General features: G+C 36.8%; 1 long non-coding RNA gene across 1 annotated transcript in view; it reads left to right on the top strand.

Moving 5' to 3' along the window:
* LOC147914395 (uncharacterized) overlaps positions 1-19,866 on the top strand; it is a 348,827-nt gene extending 328,961 nt beyond the window's left edge. The window contains exons 3-5 of the long non-coding RNA XR_015555440.1: positions 17,525-17,686; positions 18,508-18,644; positions 19,661-19,866. This is a non-coding gene — a long non-coding RNA (uncharacterized LOC147914395). The remainder of the gene's footprint in view (positions 1-17,524; positions 17,687-18,507; positions 18,645-19,660) is intronic.
* Positions 19,867-24,201: the final 4,335 nt, after the last annotated feature.

The following is a 24,201-nucleotide window of genomic DNA, read 5'->3' as shown; positions in this document are numbered from 1 at the left end:
TGATTCTTATGTTCAGCTGGGAAAATAAATATATAAGAATAGGAGAATAGACAAAAAAAAAAATTGAAAAAGCCAAATGAAGGAAATATGCTATACCAGATAACCAAATTTTATTTCAAAGTTACAGCAAATATTTACAAATAAATTGGCAGAACTTATTAAAACATCGAGAAATATATATATATATTTCTATGGGAATTTAGTGATCAAAGGTGATAGGAAACAGATGTCTTATTCCACAAATGATATTGTGGCAACTAACGATATATATGGAAAATAATTTAAAAGTAGTTCTTTACTTAACACTTTAAAAAAATTTCAATTGAATTATGGGGATGAAAGTAAACTTTAAAAGCGTAGAAGTACTGGAAGAAAACATAAGCAAATTTTATTTTCCAATACAGGGGTTGGAAAATCCTTCTAAGGCATAAATGAAACTTAGAAACCATAGTGGTACAGATGAATCTGACAGAAAACAAAAACAAAAAGACAAAACAACCACAAAACCTCTCTCTACAGTAAAAGATTCTCATAAACAAAATTGGAAAGTACATTAGTTCAGATCCCTCTAGAAGCAAACAGCAAGTCAGAACTGGGGGTGGAGGCTTCAGATCAGGATGCCCGAGACAATGTAGAGAGAGCAAAGAAAGGAGGTTTGGGAAGGAAGCATCTTGAACTTTCAAATGTAGAGTTACGAAATAATTTCTGCCAGTGTGATAGACAGTCCCCAATGCCAAGTCACACACAGAGGACCACCAGTTCTCGCTGGAGTGGTCCTGCGTTAGTATCTCCACCTGCTTAGTCGCTGGTTAGGAGCAGCTCTTGAGAAGCATCTTATGTGAGTGAACATGGCAGTCAATCTAGAGCGGCAGACCTGGGAGCCATCAGTCAATGTTGCTCCCCCCAGAGGGACATCTGAGTAGCACATTTTTATTTTCATTCCAAAAGACAGGAAAAAAAAGACAAATATAAATCATTAAGAATAAAAAAACCCAATAGAAAGGAGTAAGGATATGAGCAGAACTAGATGTGAAAAATATGTTCATATCATAAAAAAATCTGTATGCCTAACTTTTTCTATCACAGAAAGATAAAGTCAAGTGACAGTTAAATACAAATATTCATCTATCAGATTGGCAAAAACATTAAAAGATTTAAATTTGTCTTTGTTATATATGTCAGTAAGCAATTTTGAAGGGCAGTTGGGCCATAATTCTAAAAATTAAACTTACAGTTCTTTTTACTGAACAAGTCCACTTTCAGTTTTCTAGTGCAGTATTTTTTATAATGGTGAAAATATTTGAGATATCCCAAATGTCCACCACTAAAAGAATGGATAGGTAAATGATTGGGAAAGTTACCTACTTTGCCTCAGTGTCCTCATCAATAAAATAGCTGTAATTCCCACCTCACAGATTTTTTTTGATTTGTGAGGGTTTAGATATGACCTTTAAAGTGTTCAGAATATTAACTGTCATATAGTATGTACTCAATATTTGATAGCATTCATTAACGTTATAGAATATTATGCAATTAAAAAAAGAATTGAACAAATAAGCATATACTACTGAAATGGGAGGAATTCTTGATTTTTATTGACAGAAAAAAGCAAGTGGCAGAAAAATATTAATATGATATTTTAGTAAAAATAAAACTTAAGAGTATGAGTGTATATGCATGTGTACAAGAAAATATCTGAACAGATAGCCTGTAAACTGTTAACAGTGATGCACTCTGGGGAGAGAGAAAGGGTTAAATGTGGGGACTTTCACTCTTTACTCAATAAAGATCTGTATTTTGGATTGTAGTTTTAAAAGAGCAATTTAAAAAAATTTTTTTAATTTCATTTATAAAATTAAGAAAAAGAACGATGTTCTGGCCCCGTGGCTTAGCGGTTAAGTGTGCGCTCTCCGCTACTGGCGGCATGGGTTCGGATCCCGGGCACACACTGTCACACCGCTTCTCCTGCCATGCTGAGGCTGCGTCCCACATACAGCAACTAGAAGGATGTGCAACTGTGACATACAACTATCTACTGGGGCTTTGGGGCAAAAAAAAGGAGGATTGGCAATAGATGTTAGCTCAGAGCCAGTCTTCCTCAGCAAAAAGAGGAGGATTAGCATGGATGTTAGCTCAGGGCTGATCTTCCTTACACACACACACAAAAATAAATAAATAAATAAAACTGTTTAAAAAAAAAAAGAAAAGAAAAAGAACGAATGAAATTAGTAATGTTCCAAATAATATGACTACATTAAATTTAACAAAATACTTAAAGAACAAGCCAAAATGAAAAATGTGTCCCAATGCTAAAAATTTCACTTAAAAATGTGTTAGACATAGCCCAAATATCATTTACCCAATGTTTATTTATCTTTTAAAAGGGAATACATATTTGGTTCTGATTTGTTTTGTATTTTATCTACCCAAGGCTTAAAATTTTTAGAAATTCTGTATCTCTAGGTCACTGTAAGAGTGGAAAATGAAAGTCTAATCAGGAATGAATGATGTAGTTGAAGGGTAAAAGATGAATATAAATTCTGTAACCAAAATTCTAGCAATATTCCTAACACTATCTTTACCATACATTGTTGTGTGTGTCTGCTTGTGCTGGGCTGACCAACCAAAAAAAAAAAAACAAAACAAAACAAAGCAAAAAGATTACTGTAGAATCCAAATAGCTCCTCCCTTATTATGGAAAATGCCTCTACAAGCCATTTGCTTCAAGTGTATTAAGCCAATCATGGGTCCTGCCACCATGATCTATTGGTTATGTACATGATTTGAACTGAGACAATAATTATATTCTATTTTGTTGGATAAAGCAATTGAAATATAGAACATTTATGACCCAAACTTTACCAAGAAGAGTGCTTTCCCAGCATTTTGTAATTGGAAATTGTGGAGAAATCTCTCCTCTAGCTGCTAAGCTTTAGTGTGTGATTAAACCTGAATCTGACCATGTCTCAATGTTTCAGAATTTGCCCTCGTCTGTGTGGGATATAATGAAACCAATATGAAAAGAAAAAGGGGAGTGAGGAGAGACAGGGACAGATATTTTAATGACATCCAAGTTCCTGGTCTAATTCTTTCAATGGGAATTCCTCCAATGTCTTTTCATGTGCTTTGTTAATGAGTCAATACATCTATCTTTTTTCATATACAATTTTGAGCTATATTTCTCTTGCTTTCAGTCAGATGGTCCCGTACTGTATAGATATGTGCAAATAACAAATTTACATATAATTTCAAGACATTCTTCCGAATCCTTGACACTCATCATGGAACCCAGAATTTGAACCACTGTCATAGAGTGATTATTCCGATTGTCTAGTTTTTTGTCTCTGCTAGATCATTTATTTGCTCAATACAGGAAAGAACCAATGTTCTTCGTGTCTTTGAACTTCTCTCTAATCATAGACTGCTCTTTTTATGTTTACCCTTGACTATGATGCCTATCTTGAACTGATTCTTTTTTCAGCCGTGTAGGTACATGTCTTTAGCTATGTTTTATACTAGAAATTAAGTCTTTCAATGGATAAAGAAAGAAAGAGTTAGGCATAAACTGTGGGGTAGGAAGGATAAAGTGGTGAGAGTAACACAACTCTTACTCTCTCAGAAAACAAATAGAAAGCTGTATGACAATGGTTGCTTGCTCTTTTGGTCAATGTACAATCAATAGAAAAAAAATACTTACATTAGTTGATGATATTTTGCATGCTGTTTCCATAAGAAGTAATCATTAGTTTATTTGCCAACCAAACTCGCTATAGTCTTTACTTATCTTTAGTTACCAATGTATCACCAGAAAGAAACTTTGCCCAGCATTTGCAGTGTCCCAGGAAACTTAAAGACAAAGACAAAATCTTACTGGTAAGAACTTTGTAAATTTCATTGATCTCATGGATCTCATGCCAAGGGAACAAGTGAAGTAAAATATCTCTTTCATGGTACTTTGACGCAGACTTACATACAGCATTAAAATAATCTCCTTTAAATATACAACAGGAAACTATCTTTAATGCCTGTTGTTATTTTAACAATTAGCTTGGGAGAAGAAACAGAAGAAAGAATTTATTAATTATAAGGCAATTTAAGATAATTTGCCCCTTCCTGCACCCAGGTGGATTTCTCAAGTTTTTCTATGTGCCCACATGTCTTAATTTTTTAGATTTCAATATTAACTGCCTATAACCATAATGCATAGTTACATTTCTCATGTACAAATTTTCATAGTTACAAATTTTAATTGTAAATTGAGACAAGGCAATTCAAGTCCTGTTAGCAACTGGAAATATTAACCCTAAGTCAACTTTTATTTTTTTTTTAAATAAGTGAATTGTATGAACACCATTGGGTAATTCCATCATTGTTCCAGGACTCAGTTTTCTCATAACGGAAAAAAGTTTAATAAATATACTCTTAAAATTCCTTTTTAGCTCCAAAATATTATGAAGCAATGATTCAAGACATATAATTTAGCAGGACTGAATAATGATTGTGACCAAGTTATTTAGAAAGAACACGTATCAGTTAATCTTCTTTCAAAAGTGTAATTGCTGTAAGTGCTTTTATCTTTCTATTATTTTCTTAATGTAGATTCATGAAGTTGCTCTGACATAAATTTATCAAGTGACCTTAAAGTAATGGGGTAAACAGAATGTTTGTGGAATCAAATTGGTAACTGAGATAGTTCATCTTTCTCAAAATCTTGTGCTTATTTCTTTATTTCCTTTTTTGCTTCCTTAACTTTTGACATAACTCATAGATTTAAACATATATACATACACGTATATACGTGTATATATATATATGAGTGTGTGAATATAAGTAATAAAAATGTGCATGTTGCCTTAACTAAAGAAAAGCCTTATGTGTCTATGGCTATTTTCCATGGGGGAAACTTAAAAGGAGAATTATTCCTACTGAAATGGGGTCAACTATATTCAGTTAAACCTGACTCACTGGTTCTGCTTGGTTTTCTAATCCCTCTGGCCCATTTTCAGATTTAATATAGCCCCAAAATAACATATTGAATTCCATCTATCTTAAAAGAGTTTACAGTTTTCTTCATCTTTCTCATATTTATATTTTAAAGATATATGTAGTCATGATGCACTTATGTCTTGACATTAGAATATTGAAGATGATGCCAATACTAGCGATGAACATCTTCGATTGTAGGTGCAAGTCCAATCAACAGTGCCCTAAATTGATGAAGACTTACTTTTTTCATGAAACAAGAAGTTTGGGGTCTGGTGGTCCAGGGTTGAGAAGTATCTCAGTGATGAGTGCAGGCACCTAGGCTTCATTTTTTTTTTTCTGTTATTCTTGTCTGTGACTTTCAACCTCATAAGCATCATACCTGGATTCCCAGCAAGAAGAAGGCAGAAGTTGAAAAGGCCAAAGAGAGCATGGCATCTGAATATTTCTGTCTTAGTCTGTTTGGGCTGCTATAACAAATTACTAAAGACTGAGTGGCTTATAAACAACAGAAATTTATTTCTCACTGTTCTGGAAGCTGGAAGTCTGAGATTAGGGTGCTAGCATGGTTGCGTTCCAGTTAGAGCCCTCTTCCAGGTTGCAGACTGCCAACTTCTTGTTGTATTCTCAAATGGTGGAAAGAAGGTAAGCTGGCTGTCTGGCCTCTTATTAGATGGGCACTCTTCCCATTCATGAGGGCTCTACCCGCCTGACCTAATTACCTCCCAAAGGCTCCACCTCCAAATACCATCACACTAGGGGTTAGATTTCAACACATGATTTTTGTGGAGACACAAACATTCATTCTATATACCAGTGTCCTTCCTGCACATATTTCCAGGAAGCCCCACCAGGTGATTCTTGCATCTAATTGGCCAAAATTGTTTACCATGGCCACTCCTAGCTGCAAGAGTGTTAGGAAGACGACCAGTTTTACCTGGGTACATTCCCCCACCCCCAATAAACAGAGGTTAAGAAGAAAACAATGAGAATGGATATTGAGTAGGCAATTTGAAGCATATACCACAACACATTTTGCAAGTGCCAAGGTAATTAGAGTATTTTATTCTCAAAGAAAGATTCCAAATGCAAATTGGCTGGTCATGAATTACTGAAAGAGCAGATTCACTCACATTGATGATTAAGTTTTCATTTGTGGTTTAACTTTTCTTAATGCACATGATGATGCTCTTCTCCACTGCTTCTCATAGGCTGTGGGTCTTATGGTGACTATAGAGGGCTAAATTTAGAAAATGGTATGAAATATATATAATATGGAAATGGGCTTAATTATATAAGACTTTTTGAAAAAGCTTACCACTTTGAGCTGTGTTTATTTGCTTTCATGATGGTAGCTGTAGAATTTGTATACATTTTCCAAGATTTTGCTGGTGAGGCTGGTATTTGTTCTCACAAGAGCTTGGTGACATATTAAGAGTTGTTATTAATCCTACCTTACAGATAAGGAAATTGGTGTTCAGAGAGATTAAGTGACTTGCCTAAGATGATGATCTTTATTGAACATATAAAAGTTGTAAAATTTCTTATAAATTAGTTTCAGAATTCCTTAAGGATTTAAGATTTTACTAGTAAAACTAAGAGTCCCTATTGTAACTGAATGGAGAGGACATGACAACTGTTCAGACACATGAACAAGGATAGGAGTTATGCTTTAAGTGACATGGAGGATTGAGAGATATGCCATTACAAAATATGAACAAATAACCATTATTGAGGTCTGTTGTTCCTCAATATCTCATGTCCTATTAAGAATAGTACGTTGCTATGTGGATAAACTATAAACAGTTTAATAATGAATTCCAATAAAAGATTAGGGTAAAATCTTCCTGTTGCTTAAAGCTTGATGGTTCAAGCTAGATTTCCATTCCTCTTTCCATTAATAACCCTTGTGACTGGGAACTAATAATAAAAATCATTATAAGAAGCAAAAAAACTCCACTGAGCTTTTGTTATGAATCAGGATAGGAACCTAGGCCTGTTTGACGACAAAGTCTTTATTCTTATTCTTCATGACAACTCTGCATGGTAAGCATTGCTATTCCAATTTTAGAATAAGGAGGCTGAGAGTAGGGCAGTGAAGTCATTTGTCCAAGGCAAAATTGGGACTCTGTGGCAAGTCTATCAAAGGTAACCTGCTGAGCTCTTTATATTACACTTTGCAGCCTCCATATAATGTTACTTCTTTTCACTAATATTCAGTTATCATCATCATTATCATTATTTCTTCTACCTAGGCTCCTTTTCTGTTTCAAATCTGAGTAGACTGACACCATCTTGTCAACTTCTCCTTGAACATGCTTTTGTAGGAGATTACTCATTTTGAGTTGTCCTTCCTAAACACTTCTATCCTATTTTGCAAAGTTTTATCCCTTTTTGTTTCACATTATCTCTTCTTTATGAGCTTCTTTCCAACTATTCATTGCTGATATGAGAAAAATTAATTCTTCTAAGTTCATTTGCAGCACAGAGATGCTTGGCACCGCCTGGAATCATCTCCCTCCTACCTTCCCCAACAGTTTGCTTACACTTATCACTTAATGCATTTTTTACAGAACTTTAGGCTTACGGTTTTGCAAAACAAAAACATCTACTTGAGGCAGGGATCATTTAGTTGGAAGAAATAAAAATCACTCATCTAAGTTCAAGTTCAGTAGGGTGAGCATATCTTTATTTTGAATTGGAGCAGAGAAGACAAATTTTAGCCAGCCTTATAAGCTTAATTGGAGGTAGAGAGGGCAAGTCAGGAGCTGAGACATACCTCTTGAGGCCCGCATGGCCTATTTTCTCTCTTCATCTCCCAGGCTCCCTTCTTCCTCTTCCCCTTTGTGGTCAATTCTCTCTGTTAATGCACGGCTAGAAGGTTTGGCTGCCCATATCTATATCAGAGATCCCCGACATATCCCCTTCAGACTACGTTTTCTGAATCTTGTCACTGAAATCCTTGGAATATAGGAAATAAGAGGATGTTGTTTTCCCCTGGATCAGCTTTCCCTTCCTGATGTAAGCAGCTTTGGTCACCCTGAAGGTGGTATAGATGGAATCCCGTTAGTGGGAGCTGTTGGTAAGGAGTAATATCAAAGCAGGGGTGTGGTTTTGGCAGGAACCCCAAAATTTACAGAGTAGCAATAAAAGATAAAATGTCTAGTAAGGGAAGCAGGGCAGCACAGTTCATCATGTTCTTTATCCAGCAAGAGTTAACTAATATACTGCTTACTATTCACCAATGTTTTCCATACGACATGCCTTACAACAATCCTGTGAGGAAGGTATTATAATTATTGACATATTACAGGGAAGGAGGCTGAAGGAAATTTATTATTAACCTCATTTTACAGAGAAGGAAATTTTACATAGTAGGAAAATGAAAGAAATAGAGAAAACAAATTATTTACCCAGACTGGCATGTAGAAAAACAGGGATTTGAACCTGGACATTTTGGCCCCTGAGTCCACACATACAACCTTCACACTACATTGTTTTCCCTAGCTGCTTTTAAGGGAAGTCATTCTCTCTTCCTAGAGTTGCTACTTACTCTCTCCAAAAAAGTGAATCGTACCCTCTCTGACCTTTGGCTGACTCAGCTATAGAATAGAAACAGGAAACTCAGACTTGCCAGATGATAGAGCTTGTTGACATTATTCCATCTTAAATCTTTCACATTTTAGGGTTTGCTCTTTGTATGTAGACGTTAAAATGTGGGACAGTAAAATCAGGCAGAAAGACAGAAAGTCTTGCTAATAGCAAGCAAAATTTGTGAAACTATATTTTCAGAGAGCTGAGGGTGATGGTGACTGAAAGCCACTCGAGTCTGATGGCTCTTTGGTGGTCTATATGATACACGTTGTTGGTTTCTCTCTTGTTACTCTTGGAGAAATCTTCAAACCACAAAAACCACTTACGAAATTGGCACTTGTAATAGGAAAAGCCAGTTCCTAATCTTGGGAATCCTCTACCATGGAGAAGAATTATCTCAGAAAAAAGGGCCTGAAAAGTCCAAAAGTAGAAAAATAACCCACAAACATTCTCTATTGCAGCATCATCTCTAAGGGATTTCCATTTCAAGTGTAAAATGGTATAAAGTAGTACCATAGAGACTAACCACAAGGAGAAACAAGCCTCTCTTCTTTCCCTCTGCCTCTCTCTCTGTGTGTTTAAGAAAATTGTGTTTTTCAAGTTAACTACTGCATCTTTAGAACACTGATTCAGAATATCTCACCTTAGAATGAATTATAAAACTAAAAATTAAAATAAATGAAATTTGTTATTGTCCTTTACCCTGGTTTTGTTTAGGAAATATCTGATAGGAGCATATTTTTGTAGTTAGAACTCTACTAACTGTAGTTTATCATAATTAAATTTGGAATCACATACTCATCGAGTTGATATAAGGAAATAATTTCACCATTATGCACTCAGTATTTTGCTATGGGCTGTATGATTCTCATTCAGTACTTGAAAATCATTGGTTTTAGTTGAGGAAATGTAAAGTGATTCACATAAATTATACTATGATTTTTCATAATGAAATCTCCATAATGCAAAATTAATAGGGTGCAGATATGTACCTCTATAATGAGATTTAAGAGTACTATGTTAAAAGAAAAATAAATATATTTAAAAATGTTCAACCATTTATCTACTCACATTATAAGCTATTTCTTTTCTACTTTAAAAGCTTTTCAATTTTAATCGTTAAAACCTAAAATTTTAGTGGGCCACTCAATTTGATACAAATGTACCTTTTAATTTTTTGAAGGTTATTCCTGGAGCACGATTCTGAATCATTTAACTGAACTTAGAAAAATAATATGCCTGTGCAAAACATTCAAAGACCACATATTTGAACTTTCTTGAACTATTTTATTTCTGGCACTATTCAGTTATCATTTTGTTCCTTTTACGAATGGAAACAATTTTTGTCAAGAGAGACATAATGTGCAAAGTGAATCTTTACAAATTTAATTACAGCAGGAAGATCTGGAGATATTTAGAAAACATGCAAAGACTTTCTTCAAAATTTAATTTTGCAAAGCTTTTCGAACAAGGGGAAACATTAGTTTTACCATCTTTTACTATTTAATATATACAGCAGGAAATAAGGTAAGATGAGAAATAGGAAGAGTATTATGAAACTCGACTTAGACTATTATAAAAATTTGCATATAGTAATTACTTTGATTTAGAGTCTTTTGTAAATTCTGTATAGATTCTACTGGAAGCAAGGGAAACATTTAAAAAAGAAAAAGCACTTACCTACTCTCAGAATATATTTCAAAGAAATTTTAAAATTATATATGTTTAAAACATACTTCTGGTAATGAAAATAAATCATTTTATTTTAGAAAATACAGACGCATAAAAAAGTTTAAAATACCTCTAGGTATTACAGTGCATATTATCTTTTTCTTTGCATATATAATACAATATTAGGATAGATACATACATCCATTCATACATACATATCCAGATATATAGATACATACATATGTTTATATATGTATATAGGTATGCATATATATATACTTACATATATCTTTTGCATTTTAATTTACATTATAAAGGAAACATGTTTCTGTCTTTAAATATTTTTTAAGGACAAAAATATATTTACCACTAAATAGAAACCTTGGTGTTCAACTGCAATTTTCTACAGTATGAATTTTGCTATATCTGTTGCATTTTGCTTTCTAATCCTGATACTATTATTGACTTTTTTGTAGCTTTTTACAATTTAATTTTTACCTATTTCTTTTTCTATGTCTCCCTCCTTCTCAGAAAGCTAACTTTTAAATTTTATACTCTAGTCTATTCTCTGCTTTCATCTTTCCATTTTTATTTTGGTTTTGAAAGTGCCCTATACATATTCTTAATTTTACAAAGCATATTGCAGGTGTTTCTAAAATTTGTTTCTAGTTTCTGTTTATTTTTAAACATTATTTCAAGTAGTAACTTCTTCTATATTCTCCCATTATTTTGCAAAATTTTGTTTGCTCATCTTTAAAATAGCACTTTGATATCTGGGCCCACAAATTTTCTTCGCCTTTATTACTCATTAACCCTTGTTGTCACCTACTGCAAACAGAAGGAACCCTGTTCCCTTGTTTTAACATCCAGCAATGCTGCTTATTCTTGGTACTTTCCATTCCATGCCATTTTCCAGTCTCCATTATAGCCTCATGGCCCAGCCTTATCCCTAGAAGGCTGAGAATTTTAGTGAGTTTCTTCCAGAATATTTCCTGCTTGTTTTCCTTGACACTGTGCTATATTTTGAAGGATCGCAGTTGACATTAGCCATATATGTCTTCTGTGTCTATAATTCCATCAACACAGTTTACAGACTATGAATTTCTTTTACTTTTTGGTAGTTGAGAGCAACCTTACTAAATCTCCAAAGACTTTTGAAGAATTTTCTTTAGTTTAATATTTCATCAATAATCTCAGTTCAGAGTTTTGGCAGGCTGAGGATTTAGACATCTTGCTGACTGTAGATTTCTTTTTTTTTTTTTTTTTTTTGTAGATTTCTTTGACTGTTGTGCATGACAACGTTGGTTGCAAGGCTGTCTGATGAATTTGATTAAATCTTGCATGTTAAATCTTTTAAATCTAATCATGGGCTCCCAGACTTCTGAATTATAAGTTTATGGGCATTAGTCATTTAGCCACACCCCCCTCCTCCTTCCCTCCCTTCCCCCCACATACACTATCTATTTTGCATAAAATAGGTTTTCACAAAATGTGTTTGGCTAAATCCATTGAAATTCTGTACACTCCCTCCCACTACACCAACTACACAAACTATGATGGGCTTATATTGCTTTTGGTCCTATCTATCTACCACCTATTATTGGCACAATGCAAATAGAACAAAGGATGGAGACTGTGGCTAAATATCTTTTGTCTGGATGAGTATATCCTAGATTTCTGTGTATCATGGGCTTGCATAGGACTTATTAAGTAGAGATTGAGGGGAGAGCCTTTGGAAATAAAAATATCTAAGAAACACTGATTTGACTCCTCAAAAATAATATGGCTTTCAATAATAGTTTTCACCTATCTACTAGAGAATAAAAGTGAGAAAAAGAGTTTATAGATGTTATTTACAAAATAAATCAATGTTAAATTAAAGCAAACATTTTATTATTTATTAGATATTTTATTAATATTCATAATATTAAAAATTTTCTTTTGATAATAAGTATTATAGTTGCCACTAAAGATTTGAAAAATATTATTTAATTAAAACTTCCATTTAAGTAATGTATTTACTTTGTGATGTTGTAACCAAGAACCTACTAGAGCGAGTTCGAACAGACCACATCTCTTATCAACAGGGTATTTAAGAATTGTCTTTCAGAAAACTTGCGAAGTCATATGGCCAGAGCACGCACAGAAGAAGAAATCTTGACCTGAAATGACTGTAGAACCAAAGAGTCTTCTCCCTGTGGAAACAAAGGACCGGGACATGACCAGAATTTGAAAGTCAGACTCTCATCAGAAGCAATGAGTCTGTCATCCAGGAAGATCCCCACCTTACTATAAATATTTAGAACCCTACCATAAATGCTTAAAGCCCACCAATCAAAACCTGTCCCACCAGCATTTCCACATGCCAGCTTGTTCTCCCTAACCTCTTAAATTTTGCTCCAAATCCTGAATCGGGGAGACCGATCTGAGGGCACATACCCCCTGTCTCCTTGCAGATTGATCTCACAAAATAAAGCTATATTTCTTTTCCCAAAGGCTGATGCCAAAATAAATTGGCTCGTTATATGCATTGGGTAGTGAGCCCTTGCTCAGTAACAATATCATTTACAAAAAAATACATTTAATATAGAAAAAATATATTTACCCCATCTTTATTAAAATCATCCTCATACCTTTTAAAAATAACCTAAAATTTTAAAATCAATTTATAAACCATGTAACCTGCATTTGTCTCAGTGAAAACTATCTCTGTCTATGTGTATATGGGTGTATAAAACCACAAAACATTCCAGCCTCCTTATGGTGTGGTATAAGAGCTTTTGACTATCCAAAGAAATAAAACGTCTAAAAGCAAAAAAGTAATAAAAATGCAATCTAGTCTTTAACAGTGGGCCCTTCAAAAGCATTATTGGGAGACCCTGATTCACATCCCTCAGTGACACTTCTACAAAACAGTGTTTTTCTCGTCTTTCCAACTTTTCCACATCTTGTAGTTGCTTAGGAGAGTCTTACTTTATAGCTTCCTTAAATCCTATCTTTTCACTCCATGTTTTCCCAAATCCCTGGTCTGAGTCTTTCCTAGATTTCTTCCACTTCTCCAGTTTCCTCATAACAGAAGCCTGAGAACCAAAGGGGCAAACGCCCTAGAGGGCAGAATAAGAACAAGAGTTGAGAAGGAAAGTGCCCTCAGTGCCCATGATGGACGTGATGCGTGTGTGTGTCTGAGAAAGAGATGCCTGGGCGTAGGAAGAGATTTTGGTGGGGAACACACTGGCATTAATAAACCCTTTCCCACATTCGTATTCATGATCTATATCCCTGTTATATTCATGTTTTTATAGCTTAGATGAAACTCTGATGAGAATTCTGATTAATACTAGGAATAGTGAAAGGAACTTGTAAAGATGACTCCTCACTAGGCACTGCATTTTATCATCCTTTCTAGAAGATTTCCTGGGAGAAATCTTTCTTAATGCTTTCCCTTATTGAGTATAGCAGCAATCGTTCAACACCTCATTTAAAATTTGTTTAAGAAGTTAATGTAATAATACTTTTTTCATAAAATGTAATGAGATGGGGGATTATGAAAACACACACGTTGTAATTTAAATAACAAAATCTAAATTTAAATAATACACCCACATACACACATATTTGTATGTATAAAATGTTTTTACATTAAAATTATTCTTTAAATTATGATGTGGAGGAAAGTTGTCTGGAAATAGCAGGACTTCTTTCACTCAGTCATATAAAAACGAACATTTCACACACTGGGTTTAGTGTTAAATGAGAAAGACAGGGAAGGTGCTGGACCAAATGATCTCGTGTCAGGATATTGATAATTCCAAGGAGAAATTAACTTTAAAACCTATATGGACTTGCTGTTTTGATTTACTTTAGATATTCTTCCATAAAGAGAGATCAATTTATAATTTGCTTATCACCTATAAAATACAGAATGCTAAAAAGCAGAGTCCCATATGATATGGTTGTAACATTTCTTTTGCTTCTATTTTAAAAATCTACAATTTTAAATGTTAAAAATATACATAAAACCTGTGATAAAAATAAATGCTATTATAATTTTTCCCTTCTACAATATCGTTACACATGAAGAAAAGGTCAGGAATAAGTACCTGGAAAACATATTGTCTTTCACTAAAACAGGGTGAAATCCTATAAAGGTTCCAGAAAGTTGACCCCTTACAAAACAGAGGCAATATATAGAATTGCCTTCTGTAGCTTTTTATTACTTTTGTTCTCTTGGTTGTAGGTAAGAGTGGGAAATAAATAAACGTGAATAGATAAAAATAATTGTACAGGGGCCAGCCCAGTGGCGCAAGCAGTTAAGTGTGCATGCTCTGCCGCGGCAGCCCAGGGTTCACCGGTTCAGATCCCGGGCCCGCACTGACGCACCACTTGGCAGGCCATACTGTGGCGGCGTCCCATATAAAGTGGAGGAAGATGGGCAGGGATGTTAGCTCAGGGCCAGTATTCCTCAGCAAAAAAAAAAAAAAAAAAAAAAAAAAGAGGAGGATTGGCAGATGTTAGCACAGGGCTGATCTTCCTCACACAAAACAATAAATAAATAATTGTACAAAAGGGAAAAGTAGCAAATGTAGTAAACTGTGGTTATAGAACAGACATATATAACTTATCAGGAAAAAGTCATAAATTTATTTTACTTTTCATAATACAATTTTTCTATAGTGTCATTAGATATTGGGTGAAACACATAAAGTGATTTGTCATATGAAAATAAATAACATGCAAAATGATTCAAATGGAAATATAAAGTTAAAAGACCTTGGGGGCAGCCCAGTGTCATAGTGGTTAAGTTCGGGCACTCTGCTTTGGCAGCCCAGGGTTTGCAGGTTCGGATCCTGGGCCCAGACTTACGCACCTCTCATCAAGCCACGCTGTGGTGGCGTCTCACACAAAAAAAGATAGATGAAGATTGGCACAGATGTTAGCTTAGGGCTAATCTTGCTCAGCAAAAAGAGAAAGATTGGCAACTGATGTTAGCTTGGGGCCAATCTTCCTTCCCAAAAAATAAATAAAAAATTCAAAGCCTTAGTTTAAAAATTGAAAATTAGTTGTCTGAGAAGACACAATTTTCCTTTTGTACCATCCCCAACCTATATTCTCCATTCACCAAATAGAAATTTCTCAATTTCAGCTAAATGTTTCAGAAGGCCCTGAGCCTAAGAAAGAAAGGCACACACAGTTGAGAAAAAGTTTCTTATGACAAAATACTGATTGAGCATAGAGACTACGGAGCCAGATTGCCTGGGTACTAGTTTCAGCTCCAATATTTAACTGCTCCATGACCTGGGTCAGCTAATCAACCTCAGTTTTCTGCACTTCAGTGTTCTAAGATCTAAAATTTAGACAGTATATTTTTAACGCACTTAAAAAACCTAGAAAAGTAGTATGTGCACACACATGTATGTGTGTGCACATGTATGGCTGTGATCATTCTTATGCCTAATTTACAAAAGAAAACACAAAATTACTCAGACTTCAGAAGAAGCAAAATTTACAATGCCCTAATTAAGTAGAGATATATAAGTAAAATCTTGCATTAGATACCTTTTAATTAATTTTTAAGGTCAAAATAGACCAAAAACCCATAGGAACTATTACATATTCTCTCTCAAATTATATTTTACTTTTATTAAAGAACTTTCTCTCGTCCTTGTTAATTTATATGGTGTTATTTTTTAATGCTTGCTTAAAAGATCTTGGTGGATTGCATTCTTTTTATCCACATCCAATTGTTCTCTTTCCAAAATATACGCATAGGCAGTTATTTTGGGATTATCATTGGTAACTTAGGTCACTTGTTTACATCCTCATTATTGGCTTTTTCTTTTAATAATTAGAAGAATGGATCCATGTTGGCTTCCCTACTCATTAGTTTTTTTTAAATTGAGGAAAATTACAGTGCCTTACAAACCATGGTATGCTTCATCAAATAATAAATGCTAGCCTTCAAAACATGTATGTATGTATGTATTATTATGTAATAGTATTATTATGTATTATTATTATTATTTGCAATCAGATACCATAAAACATTGAGATATATGTTTAAGAAAATCTGAGATACTTTTACAAGTTTGATGAATCCGGCTCATTTAATACACAGAGACGTGACACCTCTGTGGAAAATATTATTATATTGTTATTATTTAGCTATCTATATCAGCTGTACCATCAAATATTTTCTTGTAGTGTGTTAAAGTTATTTTAAGTTTGAGTAATGGTAATATTTTGGCACTTTTATACACATTAGACAATATATTAGTTAAACTTTGAAACAATTGAATAAAATATTTATCTTTGAATACTTTAAATTTAAATAACAAAAATGTATCAGTCAGAGTCTCTGGAGGAAACAGAGGCACAATCAAGAATGATTTTGGAGAGAATTTAGATAACGGATACTTTCCAGAGGAGTGGCTGGGTTAGGGGAACTGATGAGAGAGAGTGAGTATCCTAGGTTCTAGCCATAGTGGAAAGCCGAAGGGGCAAGGGATAAGATGGTGTTATTGAGGCATATATGAACTGGAGCTATGGAAGCGTGGTGGCAAGAAAGAAGTGTATTCTGACAGCAATGCAGCCACTGCTAGAAAGAACCACAGTGCCAAGTTATGGAGCAAATAGGGCAAAAATGGCTCCACCTTTATTGAAATAAAAATATTTCATTCAATTGTTTTTCTTAGCCCACTTCCAGTGCCCTTCATTGACAACACCCCAACAGAAGCCCAGGGACAAGGGAACCCAGGTGGATGCAGTTCCTAGAGGTTAACCCCAGGGCATAAAGAAGGGCAAATGATGGGCCTGGGGTTCGGGGGTGGGTGAGGAATAGAAAATAATGAGCACAATAAATTTTTCAAAAAGTATATACATTATATCAAAATCTGTATGTCCAAAGCATTTAGCTTTTGTGTCACTTAGCATTAGCCAGATGATGATTTCATAGAATAACATCTAAACCATGAACCCACAATTATCACAAATATGACTCCACTCATTAAGGCTCCTTAAATTGGATACAGTCAAGACATGTTTTTCATTGTGTTTTTAAGGTTTCCTAAGCAGCTTTCTTGGTAGCAAAGCATCTATAACAAATTAACTAAATTAGACCCATTTAATCAATTAGAATTCTGCCCTCTTTGACCAAAATAAAAGCTGAAGAGGATTATCCTTGTCTCATATGAAATAAATACTAGCAATTTGACTCACTAAGTGCATGATTTCCCACTCTATTGTCAATATAAAATTGTTTCTACTTTCTGCCAAACAGCATAACTTGAGAAGAAAAGTGGAACAAGGAGAACAAATTAAGTATATACCACTTCTGCAGAAGAAAAAAGGTAAACCATGAGAGACTACTACTGACAGATCAAATCCACCCATCAGTGGTCTTGGAATATGTCTTTCTCCGTCATTGTCTTCTTTATAACAGGTTACTAGCCCTTCCTTGCTCCTTTATTACCCTGCTATCTATTTCTCCTCCCTTATTTTCAGTGCCACAATATGGAGTGCTGTGTAATCAGGCAGTTTTCCCACGATGCTATTCATGTATAAAGGACATATTAGAAAAGGAAATTAGTGCTGTGCTATTGATGCACTGTCTAATTTAAAAACTGAGACAAGAAAGTACTTAATTCCCTCAAAAATCCAAAATACAAATGTAAATTTGGAGATTTCTTCTGCTTAGAGCAGACTTTTAAAATCAATTATAAGCCTAAATATAACAAGGCTAAGTAAAGTTTTGGTAAGTGAAGTAACGTGGTAAAATAAAGGGAACCTCAAGAGAGGCTAATCTTAGATAACTGATATTCAAGACTATGTGTTTTTCCCCTAGCCCAGTTTCCCTTTTGTGTATTTCTATTTCACTTTGGTTATGGTTGTTTTAAACACATGGTTCACTGACAATGACCAATCTAAAGAGGTCGCTGCCTTTTAAAAGTAAATATACAACAATAACTTAAAGAGGACAGTTAAGGCTGCCTTTTCATTTAAGAAGGAAAAATAAACCATACTACTACAGGAGGTGCAGGTAGGTAGTTTGATAATGCAGTTCTCTTAACTCTTCAGGCTTGGTGCAATCATCCTCAGGAAAGATATCCCAGTCCAACTCTAATGAATCATTAATAAAATCTTTACAATAAGATAATCGCAATTAACATGTGTGGTGTTATTACGTGGGGAGGGTTGCTGCAGGAAGGGGGTTAAGTATAATCCTCACTCTTCCATTGTTTAAAGTATTCTGTGTTCTTCTAGAGGGCACCAAAGGATAGCTGTATGGAAGCAAGAGGAAATCAGCCCCAGGGAGCATTGTCTCTGTGAGATGCCAGCGTTGAGATGAAGCTGAGATGAGTTTCACGTTGCTGAACACCCCCATACAGCAGTAAAAAGATGTAAGATATGGACACGCTCAGACCATCTTGTTAAAAGCTTCCTGCGGGTTGGCAGAATGAAATCTTTATTTAAAATACACAAACTATTGTCAAGGGAAAGATGGAAACGAGAACACGGAAAAAGGGCCAAAGGCTTTGCTTAACCCGCCAGAAGCAGCAGAAAGGGAGAAGTGGTCACATTGTCTTTGTAGCAACAACAGAAAAGGTGACTAACACCACCACATCAGCATCCATCGGCTCTTGGTTTCAAGATGCATTATTTCTTTTATTATTAATTATATGTGTTTCCAGGGGTGGGCAAATATATTATTACGAATAGCAAGAGAGGAAATCATTTCTGCTGCCACTTGGCATTAAGTACAGTAGTGTATGTAAGGAGTGAGTGATGACAGGAAACGTAGCAGCAGCCTTGAGCCCCAGCATCCCCCCACCAATTGCTCCAACTCGCTCTTGGTAGTCAGAGGCTTTCTAACAGAAAGTTCATGTAAAACCATTATTGAACACTGACAGGAAGGAGCTGAGACAGGAGTGAGTGGTGTGTATTTGTGCAGTGGGAGAAGGAGGGAGGGAGGGAGGGAAGGGGGAAGAGAGGGAGAGAGAATGAGTTAGTCATCATCTTGCACAGACAACACCATACGGGGGAAGGTGCTTGCATTATTACAAAGATAGACATGCACATGCACACACACTTGCACACATGGCACAAGTCTTTTTGGTTTCTATCCTATCATTTCCAAGAACAGCTTTAAGTGATAATGACTGTGAACATGTGAACATTCTTGGACGGGTGAGCCAGGCAGGGGATGGGTTCAGAAGAAGGGTCACTTCTGAAGAGCAAAAGGACATGGGAAGCAATGAAGCAGGCATGAAAAGAAAAAGGTGAAAGGACTCTGGAGAAAATGTCATCTATATTGATTAAGCTTTATTTCTCTTTAGGAGAAAGTGACATTTCTGCTATTAGATCATGGACATATAAGGAACGTAGATGGCTCACTGCTTTTTCTTCTCTTCCACAGTGTGTACAGCTTTGACCATAGGGTACTTGGAAGGCTCTCTGTTCCATTATTACAAACAGGATAATTATTGTTTTTAAGTACCAACGAAGTGACATTGCACTCTCTTTGGCAAGAGAGAGAGCATTGGTTGCCATAGCTGTATGTTCTGATCAGACATAAATGACGGTAAAGTGATAAAAGCTTTCTGCTAGATTTCTTCCATCCTGCCCACCCTCCTCTCCAGCTCCACTCCCCTTTTCTAGCTTTGCTCAAGGGGTCTAAGTGCCTCTTCCCCTGTTTCCCGAGTCTGTGACACACCACCTCAGAGGCACTGGCCATTCTACCTTGTGGTACTAAGCAGGTGGGGAAGAAATCGCCCCCCAGCGCCTGTCCACGTCCATCTCCTCCGCAGCGAGGCTGGTTTTCAACAACTCTTTGACAGGTTTTCCCCTTCTCAACTACCACCTTGGCAGAGCCCTGTCTCTCCCTCAAGCCCAGCCAGGCTGCCAAGCACCCCAACTGAAAACTACATCCAGAATCTGAGCTGCAGAACACCCCCTGCAACACGCAGCCTCTGCTCCCCTTCCCTACTCTTCACTAACGTGGGCTTTTCCTAAGCATCGATTGTATTGCAAATTAAATCTCTGTCCCTTGCATTTTTAAACCCGCCACCCTTAACCCTTATCGCCAGCTTGCCTCCAAAACCCCCCTAAAATAACCGACAGCACGCGAACGCCTGAAGAAGCGCACCCGGGATCCACACCTGGACAAGTCCTCTGTGGTTTAGTGGTCGCGAATAGCCTCTGCCTGACATGTGCTCCTCGCCCCGCGCGGACCGCTTTCCCCCGGAGCCCCTGGATCCTGACAAGACCTCCGGGGCGCGGGTCAGCCAGTGCGCGCCGGGGCAGCCCGGGGTCGCGGCCCGGGCTCCCCTCCTCCCGCCCCAGCTTGTGCGCCCGCGCCGCCGCCGCCTCCGCCTCCCGGGCGGCCGCTCCGAGCATCCCGCCCCGCGTCCTCCCCGCCCCGGCGCCCGCCCGCCGGAGCCGGCCCGCGCCGCTGGCAGCCATCAAGTGGCTCGTTAAGGAAATGCAGGTGAGTGCGCGCCGCGGAGCGGCTGCTGCCGGAGACGTGGGGTGTGTGCCAGTGCGTGCGAGCGGGAGGCGGAGGGAGCGGCCGGGGATGCTCGCCGCCTCTGCTCCCCGCCCCGCCGCGCCCGCAGCCGGCGGCCCGAGCGCTTGGGGCCGCGCCGCGCGCTGACAGCCGCTCGCCTCCCCGCCGGCTCGCCCGCTTCTCCCCGAGCCGCCCCCCGGCCGCCCCCACGCCGCGCTCCCCGCCCAGCCCGAGCCCTCCCGCTGCTCCTCCTCCTCCTCCGCCTCCTCCCCTCGCGCCGCGCTGACAGGCAGCCTCGGCGGGGAGAGTGCAGGTACTTTGCCTTCAGAAGAATCTGCAGGACCCAAGCAAGCTTTCGGAGCGCCCCGATTTTCTCCTGTCTTTGCCCCCTCCCTCCGGCCGAGAAGATCCCACTTTTGAAACAAACAGAACCCGAAGCATCCTACCAAAGGCAAAGCCCGACGGGCTGCCGTGCATGTGCCGTCCTTTCTTGCAGTTGATTCTGGGCCTGTGTGGAATAGAAAGACAGTTCTTTCTGTGACTGGTAGGAAAGAAAAGAGAAGACTCCTCAGGGTTTCCAAGGAGGACCGGAGCGGCTGCTTTAGTAAGTAAACTGTGCTTCTGGATTTCTTGACTCTAAAGTGAGGCATCTGCTGAATGCTTTGCCCCCAAAGGCGTGGACAGGTTGTTCGTTTTACCGAGGCAGAAGTTGACTTATATAACTTCAGTAGTTCCTAATTGAGAAGTGGTTTGCTAAGCATTTTTTTCTTTTCTTTTCTTTCTTTCTTTCTGTTTTTTTTTTTTTTTTTGAGAAAGAGCGTTGAGAAGACTTCAGTCTGGGAATCTGATTTTTAAACGCTTATTGTTCAGGAGCTATTGGAAGCCTGGTTTGTGAAACGTTGGTTGGTTCGGTTACCTAGAAAAAGCTTGATAATTCTAACCCTACTGGTTCACTTTTGCTACCTCCCACCTTAATCCACACCAATTCCCATCGTTCTCTGACTTCACTTGGTTGCCTGTTTTATCTTTAGTTCCAAAGAGAGCTTGCACAAAAATTGGGTCAAGGGAAAGTTAACAAAGATGATTTGAAAGACTGGAAGAAAATCCTGTTGAGGCTTCTTAATGCTTGTAGGTAGAGGAGATGTGGAAGAAAATCCTGGAACTAGCCTAGTTTGGAGAATTTGGATGAAATTAATTTGGAGAGGGAATGTGAAAAATGCTTTGGAGGGGCAGGAGCTGAGGCTGTGACTTTGACACAGCACATTATAAACTATGACAGGGGCTCAGCAGCCAGTGACAGGTTTAAGGTGTCTCCTAGGGCTGAATATCTCTGCATCAAAAACTTTTGCAGGCAGTATTCCTCTCGGGGCTAACATCACCATGTCAGGAGCTGCAGCATTTCTTTAAAAGCAAGTAGGACACTCTTCTCTCTGTGAAAGGGTTAATAGTATCTTAAAAAAAAGAAAAAAGATATACAGTCTAACATTTGCCAATATTTTGTAATATCTAAATAAAACCTTTATGTTATGTCAGGAAAAATATAGTTGAGTCAGTTGGTTTTGCACAAGAGGGAATCAATAACATTTCAGCAATTTTTTCTTTATCATTGCCAAATGGACTCTGAATCTAATTTTTCCTGCATTGTTAACATATACAGTTGATACAGTAGGAAATGCAGTTGAAGTAAAACTGAGCTAATTTTTAACAAATTCAAAGTTCTTTTACACAATAGCACTCATGCTGACTAGTGTAGACTAGTGATTAGGAAAAGTTGGTCTGTTTTATCTTTAACTTTCAATTTTCTGTCTCAGTATAAAACATGCTTTTCTAATCAAATCTATTTAAGAGTTATCAGCCAGATTGAAGATTAAAACCACTTATCTCAGATAATTTCTTTTTGACAAAACACCTTATTATCAGATAATACCTAAGGGCTCTCATATCTAGTTGTTGATAATGGTAAAGTAAAACATTTTTACCTTTATATTTACTCAAATAAGTATATAAAAGCAGCTATGTTCATTCAGCACTGATTTTTAAAATTTTAAGCATAAACTAATGTACAATGGTTTAACAAAGGGAAAGATCTTTTAGAGTTGTTATGGTTATTCAATGTCAAATGCTCTGAATATCTTGACACATAAGTTTTTAAGCTAATGAAATAACGGTAGGACAGTTGATGAATTTGTTGACATGAAGTTATCATAGATGGAAATCATTTGGGAAAGATATGTCATTGTTTCTTGTGTATGACTTTATTTCCTACCCAAATGGGTTTTCTTAGAGGTTTTCTTACTGCTCTCAGCTGCCATTTCTGTTATTGGTTTAAAATGAATTTAAATAATTTAAAATGAAGCCCTTGGTTGATCAGATTTCGATTATAGTGTATGACCTCTACTCATTTGTGACCTCAAATCTCTGAAAGGATATCTGATATTTGGAAAAATAATTATTGAAAAATAAAAGGTAAGATTGTACTGAAGTAGCCAAATTTAAGAATGGTTCAAACATGTTGTTACAATATTACTATAGGACACATTTTCCACAGTAGAAAAGACAGGACTGAATTGTTGATCCTGTTGGAATTTCTGAAAGTGAAGATTTACAATTAACATGAAAACTAATCTGAGACACATTCTGCGTCTGTTATGTCAGAGTGCTAAGGAAGATAGCCTGAATTAAAATCATTTCTAATAAAGCTTGCACATAATTTATTTGATCACTGTCTCTATGTAATAATAGAGAAAAAAGTCAGAGCTGGATGGGGTGATTAAATAGTCATTTTTTTTGTCACCAACTTTCTGTGCAATACAGAGGTAGTTGCAACTTTAAAGTTGAAAGAAAGTTGCTAGTGTCAGCAGTAATGTGTTTTATTATGCAGTTGTTCTTGTTATTCAGATCAGATAATGGCCCTATGAAATACATAGGCAGTCTGCGGGGAATGAATGATTAATTCCTCTAACGTGTGCTTACTAAAGGAGTTCTTACTAATAAAGTGCTGTATACCTGCATTTGCTTACAGTTGCAGTTGGTGAAAGCAGACATACTTTTCTTTTCCTTTAATATTAACATAGAATTTACAGATCTAGTCCTATAACTATAGTAACTTAAAATGATTTTGTAGACCACATGGTCTTATAGTTTATGGAATCCTTTGGATATGATTATTATTTACTTGAAACATTTAATTTAGAAAGTAAAGCATTGTTAATTAGATGTGATGTTGGAAGGCTGCCCTATTTTTTAAAATTATATTTTTTATTCCATCCCTCTATGGGATGACGTTCTCTCTCTCCTGTGTGTTACTAGTAGGGTGCAGATGCAACCTACAAGTGCAAAGGACATTTTTGTTTAGTAATGGTAAGTATAAGAGAGAAGCTAAAATATTGGTGGTTATATAAAATAACTAGCTGGATACTATGTTAAAATTTTAGGAATGGCTAATAGTGGGC

The sequence above is a fragment of the Ceratotherium simum genome, chromosome 20 (genome assembly GCF_057802395.1).
Source record: "Ceratotherium simum simum isolate JZ-2026a chromosome 20, ASM5780239v1, whole genome shotgun sequence".
Classification (NCBI taxonomy): domain Eukaryota; kingdom Metazoa; phylum Chordata; class Mammalia; order Perissodactyla; family Rhinocerotidae; genus Ceratotherium; species Ceratotherium simum.
The sequence above is the reverse complement of the archived record's forward strand: the minus strand, read 5'-3'. Positions and strand labels throughout refer to the sequence as shown.